Source organism: Arvicanthis niloticus, chromosome 8 (genome assembly GCF_011762505.2).
Source record: "Arvicanthis niloticus isolate mArvNil1 chromosome 8, mArvNil1.pat.X, whole genome shotgun sequence".
Taxonomy (NCBI): Eukaryota; Metazoa; Chordata; class Mammalia; order Rodentia; family Muridae; genus Arvicanthis; species Arvicanthis niloticus.
Genome location: NC_047665.1, coordinates 19,683,891 through 19,703,138, shown reverse-complemented (window position 1 = coordinate 19,703,138; position 19,248 = coordinate 19,683,891). Strand labels below are relative to the sequence as shown.

The 19,248-nt window shown below is 44.9% G+C and overlaps 1 long non-coding RNA gene across 1 annotated transcript; it reads left to right on the top strand.

Annotated features, from left to right (window-relative positions):
- Positions 1 to 3,668: 3,668 nt before the first annotated feature.
- On the top strand, positions 3,669 to 5,995 carry LOC143443295 (uncharacterized). Its single transcript, XR_013112139.1, has 3 exons — positions 3,669 to 4,184; positions 4,480 to 4,642; positions 5,365 to 5,995. It is a non-coding gene; the product is annotated as an uncharacterized LOC143443295 (long non-coding RNA).
- The last annotated feature ends 13,253 nt before the right edge of the window (positions 5,996 to 19,248 follow it).

Here is a 19,248-nt window from a genome sequence, read left to right as displayed (position 1 = left end):
GGGGTTGTGTAGTATTCTGTAGTACATGTTGCTGATGGCTATTTAAATTACTCCTGATGGTTTGCCATTAAAGACAAGAAGAATGTCCTGATTGCAGGCCTTTATGCACGCCCTAGGGGATCCTTTTGGAAGCACAGTGTAAAGAAAAAATGATTTTGGAGTTGAGAGGTTTCCGTGTTATAAAATTCACTCAGTTTGGCCCACTTGCTTTTCAGATGTCTGTGATATTTCACACTTGCTCTAGTCTGTGTGTCTACAGCTGTGACATATCTTCAGCAGTTTTTCTATGCATGTGTTTGTGATGGTTTGAATAAATACGACTCCCCCATGGCCTCATGTTTTTGAATGCTTGGGTCATAGGGAGTGGCACTATTAGAAAATGTGGCTTTGTTGGAGTAGGTGTGACCTATTTGGAGGAAGTGTGTCACTGTGGGGGGCAGGCTTTGCGGTCATAGCTCAAGCTATGCCCAGTGTGGCACACAGTCTCAGTGTGGCACATAGTCTCCTTCTGCTGCCTGCAGCTCCTTCTCCAACACCGTGTCTACCTGCATGCCACCATGCTTCATGCCATGATGATAATGGACTAAATCTCTAAACTGTAAGCCAGCCCCAATTAAATGTTTTCTTTTAAAGAGTTGCCATGGTCATAGTATCTCTGCATAGCAAAAAAACCTGTGCTGCCACATCTTCTGGTTTGCTTACTCTCTGTTCTGCAGAATATGCTATGTGAACTCTATCTTGTCAGACACGTTCAAATACCATACAGTTTGTGGCTTGTTACTCTAATTTGTGATATTTATTGGGAAACACTTTTATTCTGATGCAATCAAGCACATTGATCTTTCTCTTTATGCTTTACAGGCTTAAAAACTTTAAAAAGAAATCCTGCCATACTCCGAGATCAGGATGCTATGTGCTTTCATATTTGTGGGGTGAAGGATGGATCAGTGGGTAAAGGCTCTTGCTATTAAGCCTGATGATTTTGATTTTATAAGGGATTACAGTTAAGAGATTAATTTTGAAGGAGTGAATCCACTCTTGTAAGTTGTCCTCAGGTTCCCGCATGGAGGTCTTCAGTCCTGATGTTCGTGTGGGGATTTTTTTTTTTTTTTTTAATATCGTATGATAAAGTTATTCTGGTGAGATTTAGCACTGCAAATCTCAGAGGTTCAACCCCGAGCCTTTCTGGTTTACTCTGCTCAACCACTGTGGGTTTATGGATTACTGCCTACCACTGTTGTCCAAGGGCTCCAGTTGAGGGGAGGCTGTTAGAGGCATCAGCTACAGCTACACCATCCTGGATGAGTCCCATCTTCTCTGATCCTGGAAAGTAGGCGTGGTTCAGCCGGACAGCACTTGGATGAGAGACAGGTATGTTGACATGCCTGCTTGGAAGGAGTTATGTAGTTATTTTGCTCAAAGGTGACATATATTTCTTCTGACCATATTCCTTTAGTATCCCAAGCAAGCCATATGACCACTTCTAATATCAGATGCAGGGAAGAGGTACAATCCCATCCCTCTTGGTCATTAGTTGGACGGTAGGGGACATGTGGGGCCAGTGGCAAATGGTGCTAATGAGAACTGATCACCTTAGAACATGGAACTCACTGGGGGAAAAGACAGGATCTAAGCCTGCTGCCATCCCTGGAGATTGGTTGCCGGCTGTCCTTACAGGATGGGCAGGGACAGAATTTTTCACTCCCTCCACTCCCCCCACCCCAAGTCAGGCATTCTGGAAATGAGGTCTGTTTACCATCTCTCTGGGAAGCATTGGTCCCTGACCATGAGTCAGTTAGTACCCAAGCACCTCCTGGCAGCTGGCTCTTTCAAATTAGCCAGCTCCATCACACTAGTCACTCCCCCCTGGGGTAATGGTCAGTGACTATGTAACAGTTGATTACTGAAGATTACTGAATCAGCCTGTGGGGGAGATGGCAATCTTCTAGCTCTTGGTCCCTTTTGAAATACCATTGCTTGGAGGGATAAATGGAACCTAACAGAACATAACAAAGATGTCTCTGGTTCCCCTGCTGACTCTGAAGGGATTTTGCCATTTCCAGTGTTACTATGTGACTCATGGCTCCATCTCCTTTCCTGGTGGTTGGTTTTTTATTTTTTTATATTTATTTATTTATTTATTTATTTATTTATTTATTTATTTATTCATTGTCTCAGGAAAGGAAGCAGCTGGGCTTCTGGCTCAGGCCTTGAACTTCTTATGACTCAGGGGTCAGCCTGTTAACATCGCTTTGTTCATGGTGGGCCCTGTGGTGGACAGAAGGCTCTGCTCTATCTAGGAGGGTGTGACGCACGTGCTCCCTCCTGAGTTTGTGGTGACAGAGCAAGGATTCGCAGGCCATTTGTTTCCATGAGGGGAGCTGGCACTTTCTATTGCCTCTGGGTAATTAGTGGGATCTTGGTTAGTGGCTGAACTACAGAGGCACACAGACTTTCATTTCCACCATGTCCTTATCAAACATAAAATAGAACATTCCAGGGGAAATGGTGGCCTCTAATGGCAGCCTGCCTTGGTAACATGTCTACCACCAAAGCATGACAAAATAATTCAAATAACAACCCTGACTCCCATCCCTAGAAGTGCCCCCTGGAGTCAGGCAGCCATAGTTCTGAGGTAGTTTCTTCCCACCAATACATATGTTAAAATTCAATTGTCAGTGGAGTAGGTGAGAGGAGACAAGGTCTTTGGGAGGGAATAATGCATTTTGTATAAGACTGAGCTGGTTTAGTAGAAAATGAATCAGTTCTTTTGTGAGCAAGTTGGTATGAAGCAGTGTGATGGTTTGTATATGCTTGGCCCAGAGAGTGGCACTATTTGGAGGTGTGGCCTTATTGGAGTAGGTGCATCACTGTGGGTGTGGGCTTTGAGACTCTCATTCTAGCTGCCTGAAAGTCAGTATTCTGATAGCAGCCTTCCGATGAAAATATAGAACTCTCAGCTCTGCCTGCGCCATGCCTGCTTGGATGCTGCCATGCTCCCACCTTGATGATAATGAACTGAACCTCTGAACCTGTAAGCCAGCCCCAATTAAATGTGCTTTATAAGACTTGCCTTGGTCATGGTGTCTGTTCACAGCAGTAAAACCCTAACTAAGACAAGCAGTGAGCATCCTTGTTCCTCATCTCTCTGTGCACCTGCTGGCCACTCACGTGGGTGCTTCTGTCACGTGATACCCTCAACATGCTAAGATGCAGGAAGAGACCCTTTACCCACTTGGCTGCCTCACTGTTAACTTCACAGTGTTCCGACCCATAGGCTACATTAAGACCTCTTTTCTTAGCTGGGCGGTGGTGGCACACGCCTTTAATCTCAGCACTTGGGAGGCAGAGGCAGGCAGATTTCTGAGTTCAAGGCCAGCCTGGTCTACCAAGTGAGTTCCAGGACAGCCAGGGCTACACAGAGAAACCCTGTCTCGAAAAACAAAAAAACAAACAAACAAAAAAAACCCTCTTTTCTTTCAAAATTACCTAGTGTCAGGTATTCTGTTATAATAACAGAAAACAATTAGAAACATGATGACCCTCTTGTTCATTATGGAGATCTATGTGACATAGGAGGTTGGATAAAATAGCTTCTAGGGTCCCTTCTGTGCTGGTTCCCTGTGATTGCTATCATAAAGTAGGACATTTGTTCTCTCCCATGTGTAGAGGTTTGAGAATTGAGCTGTGGGAAGGGTCCAACTCCCTCTGAAGGCTCTGAACTGACCCTCTCCTGGCATCTTGCTGGAGACATTGATCTTCACAGCAGTATTCTGGTGCGTCTGACTCTGCCATCCAAATCTTCCTTTTTAGAACAGGGAACTGTTGGGTTAGTGCTCCCCCTAACCCGGCATCACCACATCCTGATTACACTGGCAGCAACCCTCTTCACAGTAAGCTATGCTCTAAGGCTCTAGGAGTCAGAGCTTCAACATACTAATGTTTAGGAGACACAAAGTAACCCATAATGCCCTCCAACGCTGTGGTTGAGTTGATCTGAGAACTGTAACAGTTTAATCAGAGTTGACACCTGTCCACGCTCTCCTTAGTCACTTTCATTTATTGCTCACAGAACTCTGGTATCTCACATTCTCTGGGCTTAAAGAGAGTGAACACGTCTTTTATCTGACTGTGAATGCCTTCCAGAAGTTCTTCACGTCCTACTGTCTGTCTCCTTTTAAAAGGTTTGCTTACATGTCTTTTATTTATATGTATGTACCTGTAGATGTGTACACCCCACCCCCATGCACACAAGAAACCGCAGAGGTCAGACAAGGTCACTGGATCTCCTGAAACCAGGATTACAAATGGTTCGATGATTGTGAGCCGCATGTGGGTGCTAGGACCCAAACAAGGGTTGTTTGCATGAGCAGTCACCACTCTGAACTGCTGAGCCATTTTGTCATCACATTCCCTCCTCCTTTGTTAATTTGAAGTCACTTCTACTTTTCAAGATTTATTTTTTTATTTCTTGAACAGGCATGCCCGTGTGTGCACATGCTTCCATGTGTTACTATTCTAATGTATGTGCAGTTGCCTTCAGAGGACAGAAAGAGGACACTGGATCTCCTAGAACTGCGAGTCACCTACTGTGGGTGCAGGCAACCAAACCTAGACCCTCTCCAGTCACTCTTAAAATCAGGTATCTCTTCTATCTCTCCCTACCCTTTGTTTCTTTAGTACCTCAGAGAACCAGCTGGCTCTAGCCTTTGCTTATCTCTGTAAGAGATTCTTTGCTTGGCTTGTAGATAATAGGAGTGTAATCTGGCTTTTAGACCAGCAGTTAATTTGATTGTCTCAGTAATCTTTCTGTTCTCTCTCTCTCTGTCTCTCTGTCTCTCTGTCTCTGTCTGTCTCTGTCTCTCTGTGTCTCTGTCTCTCTCTCTCTGCATTTGCCAGCTGGCAGCACCCCAGCCCCAGTCCCAGCCCCACCCCTGAGAATGCTTTCCCATCCATGGAAGTTTTTTGCTTTCTGAACCATCACTATGTCCCTGGATGGTCCTTCGAGAGAGATTTAAAACTAGCCAGGCAAAGCTCAGCAAACCAGGACATTGCTTGACAATCCCTACCTCATCAGGATGCAATGAGACTTGGAGACAGAGGCATCTATCTCAGAGAGACAAAGACGAAACAACTAATCAGGAGCGGATCTTCTCTGTGGGGCTTCTCTGGTACTCATGGGCATTTAAGAAAATAATATTACAAGGAAAACAATCAGGAAATTAATTTATATACTTGGTACAATTCTTCAGTAGGGAGAAAAACCCATAGAAAAAGGTCTGGAATGGTCTAGGCAACTGTTAGCTGTGGTTGGCTGTCACTGGAGCATCGGAGGTGATTTGGATCGTTTTTTCTTTGTATCAGCCGCTAGGTTCCATGTGCTTTCCGAGGAGACTCCTTTTGTCCTCCAGGCATTTGTGTGAAGGCACCACATGCTGGTTTCTGTTCTCAGTATCTGCAGTATCTGCGCATCTCAAATCTCCCAGCCTCTGCTCTCCTGCTGTTGAAGATGTTACTTAGCTATGGAAGGAAGATTTGGGCTGTGGTGTGATGATGGTTATGCTCAGAAATGTAACTTTAGATGAAAACGGGAGGCTTGACCGACCGCGGGCGGGGAAGCTGCTGATGTCGGCCAATTGCATGGGCTGCTATATTTCAAATTATCCTGATAAAAGAACTGTATGGACTCTGCTTCTCCATACCATGTGCTGGAGGAATGTGGGCAGAGGAGATGAGATGTGGGAGCCAGCCTGGTCCAATGTCAGAGCTCCTACACCATGTGACACCAAAGCCGGGTCAGAAAACCTTTTCTTATTTCCAGTTCCAGCATAAAAACAAAGGGAAGGACTCTATTCAACTGCTTCCAAATCGTCATGGCAACAAGTGGAGTGATGGTGAGCTCCTGACAGCCTTAAGAAAGACACATGCCGGCAGTGGTGGCCCACGCCTTTAATCCCTTTAATCCCAGCACTTGGGAGGCAGAGGCAGGCGGATTTCTGAGTTCAAGGCCAGCCTGGTCTACAGAGTGAGTTCCAGGACAGCCAGGGCTATACAGAGAAACCCTGTCTCGAAAAACCAAAAAAAAAAAAAAAAAAAAAAAAAAGAAGAAGAAGAAGAAAGAAAGAAAAAAAGACACCATGCGTAAGTTGGGCCTATAAGACATCTTTTCCTGGTATCTGCTGTCTTGCTTCCTTTGAGACACACAGAACTCTTCTATTAATATAAAATTTGAGGGTCTGGAGAGATGGCTCAGCTGTGAAGAGAGAGTATTGCTTTTGCAGAGGACTGGGGTTTGGTTTTCAGCACCGGCTTGGAAGCTCACGATCTCTGTAAATGCAACTCCAGGGGATTTGATGCTGCCTTCTGACCTCCATAGGCTCCTGCCTACAAAGGTGGTACACACATACTGTACACATAAATATAAATTTTAAAAAGTATTAAAAAATGGTAAAATTTAAAGTAGTTGAACATGGTGACTGAAAACTTTTTTTGTTTTGTTTTGGTTTTGGAGACGGCGTCTTGCTGTGTAGCTTCGGCTAGCCTGGAATGCCCTATGTAAAACAGAGTGGCCTGGAGCTCACAGAGATCCACCATCCTCTGTCTTCTGAGTGCTGAGATTAAAGGCACATGGCACCATACCTGGTGCCTCATGAAGATACTTAATAAGATTTTATTGAATTTTTAAGAAATTAAAATATAAAACTTTTGTTTTTCCAGTATAATTTAAAGATGTTATTATTACTTATGATTTATAAATGGATTGTTTCTAAATTATAATAGACAATTATAAAGTTTATGAGAGTTAAGTTATGTAAAAATAAATCCTGGAATGTGGCTCAGTGTTACACACATGTTTCCTATATGTGAAGCCCTTCATTCAATTCCTAGTACTGCAAAGAAAAACACAACAGCAACAACAACACCCAGTACAACCTAAACCAGACAGTAAAAATTAAACCCTGGAAATAATTTAATTTGTAATTTATTCACATTTTCTGTAAAACAATATGAATGTAATACAAAATATAAATGTAAAAAAAAAGAAGAGAGACACCATTCACTCAGAGCCGCACACCTTTTCAGCAAAACCATCTATTCTTGTGGGTAACCTGTGGTCATCCATCTGAACACAAATAAAATCTAAGTCTCTCTCATCAAAACTTTTGCTTTGTGGCATAAACAGAGGACCCCGAGTGTTTTCAGGAGTGAGTGTGAGCAAGTCTGGTGACATGAGCCTGACCATGGGGGTTCAATCCCTGAGACCCACGTGGTAGGAGAGAACAGGTATCTGCAAATCACCTTCTGACCCTCACATATATAATGTAGCATGTGCATCACCCAGACATACAATACATACCTCCACATATGTGATATAACATGTGCACCATGCCCCATACACACACAATAAATACCTCCACATATGTGACATAACATGTGCCCCCCATACACATACAACAAACACTTTCACATGTGTGATGTAGCATGTGTGTCACCCCCATACACTCACAATAAATACCTCCACATATGTGGTCTAACATGTGACCCACACACACAATAAACACCTCTATATATGTGCTGTAGCATGCGTGCCACCCCCACCATATACACATAATAAACAAACAAATGGAAAAGCAAAGAGAACAGGTGTAACGAAGAACTCAGAGCTTTTCGTGGTGACTTCTCCAGGCCACAAGGAGAGAATGACCGGAGTTTCCATACTTGATAATAGACATACAGCCACTTGCTCTGCTTGAGGACCTGACCACACATCCCCCCCCCCCCAACACACACACACCGTTCTGCTGCAGGGAGGGCCCGCCACTTTCCGCTGGCCTTCAGCGCTTGAGCAGATGGAGGCCTCTTCTCCAGAGTTGTTCCAGTGCAGACTCATTGGTGGGATTTCAAGACTCCTTGAACACAGACCATTGCTGGATTTGCTCTGACATATAAGAGGCAGACTCCCACCTGGGGTCCTTTGTGTATGTGTACTACCCAGATCAAGGGTGGTAATTTGCACCTTAGAATTGGGACCCTCTATCTGCTTGAAGCTCTGTGTTTAGTTGAGAATATTAATTAATATTCATTCATTAATTAATTAGTGAATATTAATTCACTAATATTATTTTTCTCAGACGAGGAACTATCCTTTTCTGTCTTCAGTCTGCCCTGGTTTTGTTTGAGTTTTAGGAGAGGGGTTGCCTCTGTCTGACCCCCTCCTCCCAACACACACAGACTCGGGGAGCCCACCGATGTTTCCTTACCCCATTGGCTATGTCTACTGTCGACTTGACAACAGTTTCACAGCCTCATCTACCTTATGTGTGCTTTTGCACAGCGAAGATGTTTTCCTTTTTCACTGAAACCAAGTGTGAGACTCACACAGTAACAGTCAAAATTCATTTTTGCTAGTATGTACGCACATACGTACAGGCAGGGTCTGGCATCAATCTCTCCGTGAAGCTCTTCCATTCCCTGTGCCTCCATCTCCAGGGTGCTGAGTCTGTAGGCATAGACCGCCACAGCTGGTTTATGTGGTGCAGAGGATTGAACCCAGAACTTCCTGCATGCCAATCAAGTATGTTTCGGACTAAGTTACACCCTTCATCTTGCTAGCTGTTGATACAAACAGATGCGCTGATTAGTTGTTGTATCAGTTTTTGTATCTAAATCATACCTAGAAGACAAAACAGGTGTGCCTGGCAGGTGCAGCAGGTGTGTCAGGTGTGCCGGGTGTGTCAGGTGTGTCAGGTGACTTGGGATGGCACTTCTGGGCAGTGGTTATAGTTTAGGGTGAGTCGATCTCTCTCCTTTCTCCTTCCCCTTCCCTCTTCTTGTTTCCTCTCCATGTCTCTTCCAGTAGCTTCCTTAATTCCCAGAAGAAAAGGCTCAGCTTGACTTCACAGATTCTTTACCTCAGAGGGAATGAGTTTCTGTGGGTAGTCTCATGCTTACACGCTCCTTTGACTCTCCAACAGTCTCCTTTCATGCCAGCGTCCTGGCAGGGCTGCCTACCTTTTGCAGTGTACCCTATTGCATTCCTACCTTGCCCTGGTGGCTGGAGAGCCAGCAGGGGGACTTTTCACCGTGGCAGCCTTCATCTTGTCACAGAAAACAGCAAATCATTGCCTCTGCTTCCTACCGTTAAACGTGAGAGACTAAGTGGTTTGGCTTTTAAAGTCCCTTGTTTTGAAAATTCGACAATTTCCCCCAGTCCCTCGGAGATCCACTTGTAACTCTAGGATTCTTCACATGTTTTGACACATTAGAAATCAAAACACCGGTGAGCTGCTCTCACGGAAGCGCTGGATCACTTTCTTACCTGACTGTATTCTATTGCAGGGCAAGGGGTGGGGGGTGGGGTGGCTCAAAAGTGGTTAATCCAGTTCTCGGTGTAGGCAGACTGTGCTAGAGGAATTAGAGGCCCATGAGCTTCTCTGTCTCTGGCCTCTGTTACTTCTGTGTTCAGGGAAGCCATTGTCCTCCCCTGGCTCTGTTGCCTTTTCTGTAAATTAATCATGAAAGTCTCTTTCTACATGGCTGCTTGCTCTACGCTCTTAGTTTTAACTTAATGGCAAACCTTTACATTTTTTTCTTCCTAGACAGTGACACAATTTACTTGTCCCAGTGTCTTTTGCTGTCTGAAAATTTTATTTTAAGTCATTGAGATTTTTTAGGGGGTTATTTGTTTTGGCAGCTAGTGGCTACCTTGTGTAATACAATAAATAACCTTTGAGGCTCCATTCAGTACTGAGGTACTTAGATTGCAAAATCTTACGGGATAGGTCTCAGTTTTGATTATTTGTGACTTTCTCAATATTTATAATAGATTCCTTTAGGGTTTCTTCCCCTTTATTTTTTAGCAGGATTTCCATAGTTTATTTTCTATTAATTTATTTTGTGCATGTATATTTGTGCACATACATGTCCATACATCCTGTTTCTCTGTGTTTGTGTATTTGTGTGTGTGTGTGTGTGTGTGTGTGTGTGTGTTGGGGGTGGGTGTTTAGTGTGTGCTGCTTAGATTTTTGGCAACTTGACACAAGTTAGAATTATCTGGGAAGAGGAACCTCAGATGAGAAAATGCCCCCACTGGATTGCTTATAGGCATATGTGTAGTGCATTTTCTTGATTAACACTATATCTATTCTGATTTTTTGGTCATCCAGAAGTCTATATTCTTATTCTCCCAGGGTTTGGCATTATTTCACATGTAGTTGGTATTCACATGGTATTATTTCACATGTAGTTGTTGGTATTCACATGGTATTATTTCACATGTAATTGGTATTCACATGGTATTAGTTCACATGTTTAACGTGGGAAGGTCCAGCTCACTGTGGGCAATACCATCCTAGGGCAAGTGGTCCTGGGTTCTATAAGAAAATAGGCTGAGCAAGCCAGTAGACACCACTCCTCTGTGGCCTCTGCATCAGGTCTTACCTCCAGGTTCCTTCCCTGAGTTCCTGCCCCAACTTCTCATCATGGTGGATTATCAACTGTAAGGTAAAATAACCCTTTTCCTCCCCAGGATGCTTTTGGTCATGGTGTTGATCACAGCAATAGAAAGGAAACTGAAGCAGGAGTCTGTCAGAGGACAACCTTGGGTGTTGATTGTCAGACACGGTCCACCATTTTTGTTGTTGCTTTGTGGTTTCAAGACAGGATCTGTCTCTTGCCTGGCACTAACCAAGTACTAGCCAGAAAGTCCTAGGGCTCCACCCATCTCTCCTCCCGAAGGCCTGGGATTAGACTCATGTGCTACGATGCCCGAGTTCTGTGGATCAAGTCCATGTTCTTGCAAGCACTTTACTGACTGAGTTGTTTCTTCCCTCAAGAGAAATGTACTAAGAGAACTGCCTCACTCGGACATAGGGGATGAGAAGCTCCATCGTCTGGCATCAGCAAGACAGAGAACCAGAAGAGCTGATGGTATAATTCAGTCCTGGTCCACAGCTCTGCTAACTGAGGAGGGAGGGAGGGGCAATATAGAAGTAAGTCTTGCTTGCCATCCAGGAGCTGAGAGATGGCAGGGTGACAAGCCTGGTGGTGTGCTTCCCAGAGTCTGAAAGTCTCAGAAGCAAGAGCTGAAGATACAAGTCCCAGCATAAAACAAGGATGAACTTCACACACACACACACACACACACACACACACACACACACGCACACACACACCCTTTGTCATTCTAGCCAGAGCCTCAAAGGATTAGCCAATCCCACTGAGGAAGGTGGTCTTCTTTTATCCATCTACCGGAGATAATGTTTAACAAGTATTTCGGTGTCTCTTAGCACACTCAAGGTGACATATACAATGAACTATTGTGTAGCTTGAATAAAAGCACGCACTTGGGAATATTGCCTTAGATGTGGACCTAAGAATAGATTGAGTATCTGAAATAAAGCTTGGTTGAGAAACAAGAGTGAGTCGGCCTCAGGAGATGATGGTTATAGGTAGAATTGGGGCAACAGAACTTAGTCAGGGATGGTAGCATTTATCACTAAGAGTAGCATTATCACTAAATTTATCACATTATCACCATTAGCCCCCTTTCCCTGACTTACAGTTTAGAGTTTCCAATCTATGGAACCATGGAAAACGGGACTGGCTGGCCCCTTTGCTTTTGAGGCACATGGCAAAGCACATGGTGGAAAGAATGCTTGCCTCCTGGTGGCTGGAAAATGAAGCTAGACCAGAGTCACATGATCCCCTTCAAGTCATCACATTAATGACTGGAAACCTCCCATTAGACCCTTCTTCTTGAAGGTTCTACCACTTCCCAGTAGCATACACTAGAGGCTAGGCCTAAGTTAAAACCACAGGCCTTTGTGGGATGCTCAAGGTCCCATACCGTAGCAACTACCTGAGCTGAATTCTGTTCCCCTTTGTGCCTATTCGACAGAAGCCAAGTAATCAAGTGCTAAATGACTCCCACATTCCTCTGGCTTTTTCTAAGCTGGTCCCAAATCCACAGCACAACCGTTAAGTGATTAATACAAGCTGAGAGCTCTGAACTTTGAAGTAGGACTTAATGAAATTTGTTTTTAATGGTAACTCATTATTGATAAACCAAGGGAATTAACTTTAATTAGCATAAACCTCTTTCTGAAGAATTGGGTGCTTGTTTCAGAATAAATTTGAATTGGATATCTCTCAAAGGAGAAGCATTTTAAAATGCATCTTTACAAAGATTCCTGGTTTTTGTACATAAGCTCTTGATAAATGACTATTATCATGGCCATCATTGGCCTCCCTGTCCTGTTAATCTTCATTAGAACTGAGAAAAGGCCCGATCTGGCTCAGGAGGTTGACTGGTGTGTGTGTTTGTGTGTGTGTATGTGTGTATGTGTGTCAGTCTCTCTCTGTGTGTGTATGTCTTCCTCTCTCTCTCTCTCTCTCTCTCTCTCTCTCTCTCTCTCTCTCTCTCTCTCTCTCTGTGTGTGTGTGTGTGTTTCCTGGGACCAAACCCAAGAAGGCATCAAGCATGCTAGGCAAACACTCTCTCACTGAGTTATAACACTAGCCCTGATTCTTCCTTTTTGTTGTGTATAACAGACTGTAACAAATGGGTCTGCTCAGCTTCCCATCTGCTGGTAATGCATGAGAGCAAAAAAGAGAGAGGGAGGGAGGGAGGGAGGGAGGGAGGGAGGGAGGGAGGGGAGCAGGAGAGCCTTTATGATATAACTATTTTTTATCACATTACATTTATCAATTACTCCTGACCCAACCTGTATGTGGAAAAGTCTAATAAATGCACGTCGGGATTGGTATGCCTTAAATTAACATTTTTCATTATTCAAATACATTTATTTACTGTTGGCCCTTTGATGAAGTGCTCTATGGAATTCAGTCAGTTTAGTGAGCACCGAGAGGGCCTCATCTGTGGTGCACAGTATGGGTTTTCCTCTTTTCCTCAGCTCCTTGATGTTGCATAGGCTGTTCACAAATACCGGTTGCCGTTGACATCCAAACCAACAAATATATTTAGCACGATTCACCAGAGGCTGGAAAGTCAAGCTTTTAATTGGCCTTCTGGGGAATTTCTAAGATCATAGGTCTACAAAGAAGCCAGAGGTGGGGAGTTCCCTGGCAAAAGACCATGCCTTGTCTCCTGACTTCTGTGCATGACCACAGAGCAAGGGTGACCTCTGACCTACAAACATGGTATAGTAGGTTATTAAAAAAAATACATCAGTGCATGTTGACTAGCCTGAGATGCACCTATCCTATTGAAACAAGTGTGGGTCATCAATAAATTCATAAGTCAACCACCCTGCAGCGTATGGTCCTCCACCTTGGAGTATATGGGTATCACAAATATGGGACTTGGTGGGTTGTTTAAAACAAAAGAAGCCACAGGGCTGCAAAACTGGCTCAGTGACTAAGGACACTTGTTACTCTTTAGAGGACCCAGGCTCAATAGAGCACCCACTTGGCACCTCCCATCTGTTAACTCTGGTCCCAGGGGATCCAATGCCCTTTTCTGACCTCCATTGGCACCAAGTACTCACTTGCTACACAGAGGCATACGTGTAGGCACACATGTAGACTAATGAAACAAATGAGTCTTTTTTTTAAAGCCACAAAGTTGGAGGATTAGAGAGGTGAGGGTGGTTCTGGGGGGAGTTAAAGCGATGACTAGGGGTTGGAACAAGATATAATACTGCATGAAATTCTCAAAGAAATAATAAAACCGCATCTTAAGAAGCAAACGTAAAGCTCATTAGTGAAGATGTAGGACTGTCCACGTCTTTTTTTCTGGTCCCTTCTTTATCCCGGGAACCAGGGATCGCCTGCTGGGCCCATTTCCCAGCATGCAAGAGGCCTTGTTTCTGCAGAGCCCCTCCCACTGCCTAGCTTCTCACCCAGGGCTCAGCTTACCCACTGGGACTCTCAGCCACTGCTCTTATCTTGCACAAGGAACATTTCTGAAAGCTGGACATTGTACCAGATGTAGTCCCCTAAATCCCCAAAGTCACCCTCTGCAGGAGGCACTGGGAACCTGGCAGTTTGTGGCACTCCACAAAGCAGGGCTCACGGGGGGGGGGGGGGGGGGGGAGGCTGATCCCTCCCTCCCTCCCTCCCTCCCTTCCTTCCTTCCTTCCTTTATGCTCTGCTTTGCCCTGCCCTGCCCTCTCCTCTCCTTTGATCTTCTCTCCTCTCCCCCTCCCCTTTCTACTTTCCTCCCGCTCTCCTCTCCCCTCACCCCTCTTCTTCTTCTCCTCCTCTTCCCTCCCCTCTATTTTCCCCTCTCCTCTTCCCCTTCTCTCTTCTTTCCTCTTACTTTCTCCTCCTTTCTTCTCACCTTTTGGGACAAAATCTCAGGCTGCCCAATCGGCCTCGAACTCCTTATGTAGTTCTCTGAAAGAAAGTTTCCTGAGAAGGACAACACCTGCCTTCGCTTGTTTCATGGCAAGTGGAGGTAAGAGGAGAGGAGTGTGTGTCTTCAAAAGGCAGAGACATGACAGGGAGCAAGTTGGTCCCAATGTCCCCCTTTGGGCATCAATCCAAGCAAGAACCCTTACCCTCTTGACCTAAATATCCCTCATTAGGCTCCACCTCGCAACACTGTTGCATTGAGAACTGTTTGCAACAAAGGTTTGGGGTGAATTTAATATATTCAAACCACTGGAGCCACTTGAGCATTCCCTCAAATGTTTTCCAGGCTCATCAGTCTCAAACATATTAGCATCATAGGGGTAGGCTTTCCAGACTGGAGGTCAGCAGGGCCAGAGGCATCTCCTTGGAACCTTGGTGGGAGGGATGAGAAGCCAGGAAGGCAAGGTGGATGAAATAGGTCCATAAGTCTGTAGTATTGCACTATCTCCCCTCCTCCTTCCTCTCCTCCCCTTTCTCCTCTCCCTCCTCTCTCTTCCTCCTCTCCCTTTCTACTTTCTTGCTTCTTCTTTTCTTCTTTTTATTCTTCTACCACTCCCCCCATTTTTCTTTAGATTATGAGAGATCAGGAACGGAACAGCTTTTATCCAGACTCTCTTCCAGCTCAATGGCCCCCCTGCAGTCTGGCACACACATCCTTATCCCCACTCCCCAGCCCTGTACCACATCATGGCGCCTCTGTGTGGCTGTCAGTCAGCATCCAGTCCAGGAACAGCAATCTGAATGTAGGCATTTTAATGTAAATATTTATTGTCTGCTACAGAGGACTAAGGATAAAGATGTTAAATACAAGGAAAGAAAGAAAGAAAGAAAGAAAGAAAGAAAGAAAGAAAGAAAGAAAGAAAAGTTGAAGATGGCCCGAAGGCTTATGAGAGTAATGAGGAGAGTTCAGAAGTAGGGTCCTCTCCATGTCTGGATCCAGGCCTTGTTGGAGGTGTAGGTGAAGCTCACAGGGTGGCAGAGGAGCCTTCTGAATTATTCATTGCTGTGGCTTGCATTTTTGCATTCTCTTAAATACTCATGTTGAAACTTAAATTACAGGGGGCTCTAGAAGGTGGTCTACCCTGTGGTTGATACTCATGGCAGGGGCAGTGTTTAAAAGGACTTGAGGATATAAGTTCATTTCATCTGTTTCCCCTGAAGGAAGCAATAAGGTCATACTTAAGATATAAAGTTTGAGCTTTTCCCTGTTAGTACCTCTGGTGTCTCAAGCTTTAGAGCAGAGAAATATATCTGTACTATTCTTAAATCACCAGCCTCGGGTACTTCATCAAAGCAGCCTGAATAGTCTAAGACACTCATGGCTGCTAGGCAAGGAGGGGAAAACTGTCCAGGGACCAAGTCTGGTAAAAGAGTGCAGAAAAAGAGAAGGGGGTCTCAGGGACCTACTCTCCAGCAAGGCAGTACAAGAAGTGGGGTGCACATAGAGTAGTAACCAGGGTGGTTGCAAGTCAGGGCTGGCCATGAGCATAAGGATGGCATTTTCCAGTTGCACAGATGGGGAAAGCCACCAGGAATCACGGAGCTCAAGGTGAGCGAGGACAGCAGCCAAGCAGAGTCAGGAAGAGCAGTGCTTTCCTCCCACGCACAGCTCTGCTGACAGGCTTCCTATGCTATTGGGCTACAAAGGAGAAGGCCTGAGGCTCCCTGATCACACTGCGAGTGAGAAGGCTTTGGAGGTGAGAGTCAGTATACAAATGGCTGGGCACTGGCCTTTTCTTGCCCCTCCATCTTGCTCCTGGGTGTCTCTCAGGCTATGTCCCAGAACACATGCTCTGGTTTGTCTCTCTGGGCTTAGATCATAGCCACTCTGTGGAAGTGACTATTCATTCCTTCCTTTTTGATCAAATGCTGTTGATTCTGTAGTCTCAGTGCAAGACCCTGGCACACAACCATGAACCACTTTCTGATTAGCGTTCTTTCCCAATGCAGTCAGCAATAGGACATCAAATTTTGAGGGCTTCACGGTTGTCTTTCTGAATAAACTCTTCCGGGATGAGGGTTCATCTGCTGTGTTCTCCAATGGCCCCTGAGTAATAAATACCTTGTCTCCGTAGATTTTCCTTATTGGTGATGGGAGGTGATTGACAGCCTGAGAGTTCTTGAGGTGAGGGAGGTAGTTGGGAATGGTAGGATGTCCCTGGAAGAATAATCAAGTGACTGTTCCATGTTCTGTCAAGCCCCAGTGTGAATGAGTGCTCACTACAGATCAAGAATCATCTTGACATAGCATACTTCCTGGTCCCCTCCTGGTCCCTTGAACTAGTGACACCACAGAGCTATCCATTATAGCATGGAAGTCTCTTCTGTAATTCCGGGTACTGGATGAAAGCGATCTAAGAGCACCAGGGATAAATGGAAACGATGTTGCCTGCTCTGACCCGAGCCTGGCTGGGAAGGGATATCTTCTTTCCTTGATCCCTTTTAAAAAGCAGAGTTGCTTTCATAATAGAGTCATTTCTCAGGATGAAATACTAGAGAGCATAAAAATGTGGAGAACGGAAATAACCCGAGTGCTTTCTAAAGGGCAGTTTATTGGATCAGCGCCTCTTTGTCTTATTACGCTGTGTTTCCCCAAATGGCCTGTAAGTGATTCTTCAGCCTCTGTGATGTCAGGCTCAATAGCTAGAACTGGGACATATTAAAAACTTTGGCCCAGGCCCTAAGCTGCTGTTGTTTATCAAACAAGGTCCTTTTCCCTCTGTGCTGATGCTGCTCAGTGCTTGGCAGCTCTTTAAAAAGCCACCCATTTCCGTTTTTATCTGGGCAAGATGCTTCCTGTGTCCCCCCACCTCCACGGACTGTACTGATGTTTAGCTCTTTTGTGTTTCCTCCGCAGCTAACTCAATGTCATTTAGAATGTTCCGTGTTGAACTACGTATCCCAAGACTCCAAAAAACGATGTGCATGTATGTAGGACTGCATAAATGTTATTTAAGTGAGTAGGTGACGGACATCAATGGCTGAGTTATCTTAGGCTTCGAGAACTGACTGCCACAGCATAGAGCACACAATTGATAAGCAGTAAAGACTTATTTCTCCCAGTGCTGAAGCTGAAGAGTTCAAAGTCAAGGTGTCTGGAGAAGATCCATTTCCTGGTTCATCAGCAGGACAGTCCTCAACATATTTTTGTATGACAGAAGAAGCATGGGGAACCTTGGGGTGGTGGTGGGATCTTTTATAAAGATACCCATCCCATTCCTGAGGTCCCATCCTTATGACCCCATTTCCTCCCAAAGTCTCTAACCTTTAACATCACTTTCAAGGGGGTTAGGTTTGCAGTGGGACATAAACATTTAGTCTGTTGTAATGAGAATTCTGAAATTTTGGTTTCTTTTTAAAAAACATGGAAATATTATTATAAGGATATGTTTTTGTTTTAATCCTAGGTATGTGGATATGGGGCTGCTTCATAGCAGCTATGCTTTGCCTCGTGCCCTAGCAGAGGTGTGGGTTTTGCCAGCTGCTGATAGTTCTGCGGATTGTGTGGCTTTGGAATTCTGGGAATCTTTCAGAGAGTATATGAATGCTAGTGTCTGATAGGTGGGGTTAGTGGTTGTTGGTCATTTAGGGAGGTTGGTTGTGGTTCGTCAGTATTCATATTCAAGGAAGAAAGAAAAAAATTAGATTCAGATCTCTCTCTCCTCTATCTGTCTTTCTCTCCTATCTAGTGGTAGAGGATAAAACAGGGGTGGGGGGGGGGATAAAGGGTGGGAAAAAGAAGAACCCACAAAGAAGCAAAGAGAAGCTACAGGCTGTTGTGCCAAATTAACTTGTTTTAAGCTAAAACATATTGCTTCATGCTACCCAGAAGTTCTAAGTTGTACAGTTACTCTCAGGCATGGCTGACTCAGGGGTCAAACAGTTGGGATCCAGGCAGAAATGGCCTGGTTCTCACTCTGTTGCTTAGTCTCCTCATCTGGAAAGATTCTGTTTGGCTCTGCATGGGTTGTTCCTCCAGTCCTGGACCAGTCATGGTGTTCGTGTGGTTAAGGGCTTTGCATCACCTTATTGGTCAATGTAGATCATTTACTGATGCATAACAAATGATCCCCCAAACCTGGCCACTGAAAGCATTTATCTAAAGTGGTGGTTCTCTGCCTTCCTAGTGCTGGACTTTATTACAGTTCCTCATGCTGTAGTGGTCCCCCCACCATAAAATTATTTTTGTTGCTACTTCAGAACTTCAGTTTTGCTCCTGTTATGAATAGTAATGTAAAAACCTGATATGCAGATGGTCTTAGTGACCCCTGTGAAAGGGTCATTTGACCCCTAAGGGGTTACGACCCATAGGTTGAGAAATACTGATCTAAAGCTTCTGTGGGGTGCAAATACATAGCAGCATATGGCTCTGGCTCAGGACTTCTCCTAAGGTTGTAGGCAAGTTACAGATTAGGGCAGTCACCTCCAGAGTGGACGTTGTGCTTCCACGCTAACATGGCGGCTGATTTCAGTTCTTTACTGGCTGCTGGGCAGCTTGCCATGTGACCTCTTTATAGGTGGCTGGGTTTCTCCAGAACGACACACCCAAAATTGAAAAGAGAAGGGAAAAGGAGAGGAGGGATGAGGGGAACCCCAAATAGAAACTCTAGTCTTGTTTAACCATTCTGGTCTCAGAGTGACATGCCACTCTTGCTGTCCTAGTCCCCTGGTGGCTCAGACCTGCTCTGGTACACTTCAGGCAGGAGCTTTGTGAAAAGGCAGAGCCCCTGGGACATCTCTGCAGCTGCCTCTCTAAGACAATAAAGACTAGACCTTGTTCCTTGCAATGCACAGACAATAGGAGCTGCAACTCCGGAAGTCACAGACGGTGGGAGGCATATTTCCCAAAAGGAAAGTAGATGTCTACCCCAA